Here is an 808-nt window from a genome sequence, read left to right as displayed (position 1 = left end):
TGCCTGACCCCATGAGTTTGAGACCAGCCCAGGCAACTTGGCAAGACCTCGTCTCTACAGTAAATAAATACATAAATAAATAGATAATTAAATAAATAAGTAAATATGGGTATGGTAGTGCGCGCCTGTAGTTCCGGCTACTTGGAAGGCTGAACAACTTGGCAAGACCTCGTCTCTACAACCAATCAATCAATTCGGGTGTGACAGTGCATGCCTGTAGTTCCAGCTACTTGTAAGGCTGAGGCAGAAGGACCGCCGGAGCCCAGCAGGTCAAGGCTGCGTTGGCTGGGAGCGGCCACTGCACTCCAGTCTGGGCGACAGAGTGAGACTCCAACTCAAAAAAAAAAAAAAAAGAAAAAAGAATTCCAGAAAGTTAAGCAAAGTTATATCCATTAGTGAAACTTACAGACCATTGAGAGAAATAGGGGGAGAGGCAGAATTGTTGAATTAAATGACCAAATACAGTTACCATCTCACATTATAATGGAGAAACGACTTAATCCCTAAAGGGATTATGTGAAATACAAAAGTCTAAGAATTGACCTTGAATTTAGGAAGTCACAAGACTCATGGTAATATGTGGGCCTGTGCTGACCAACACAGTAACCATGCAGGTGAACGAGCACTTAAAATGTGACCAGATTATAATAGATTAGCTATAATATCATTAAAATTAGTCTTTTTAACAAACAACCCCATTATAAAATGGGCAAAAGATATGAACAGACACTTCACAAAGGAAGACATTCGAGCGGCCAACAGACACATGAAGAAATGTTCAACCTCACTAATCATCAGGGAGATGCAA

The sequence above is a fragment of the Carlito syrichta genome, unplaced genomic scaffold (assembly GCF_000164805.1).
Source record: "Carlito syrichta isolate Samal-C Ts95f unplaced genomic scaffold, Tarsius_syrichta-2.0.1 Scaffold303987, whole genome shotgun sequence".
Taxonomy (NCBI): domain Eukaryota; kingdom Metazoa; phylum Chordata; class Mammalia; order Primates; family Tarsiidae; genus Carlito; species Carlito syrichta.
The sequence above is the reverse complement of the archived record's forward strand: the minus strand, read 5'-3'. Positions refer to the sequence as shown.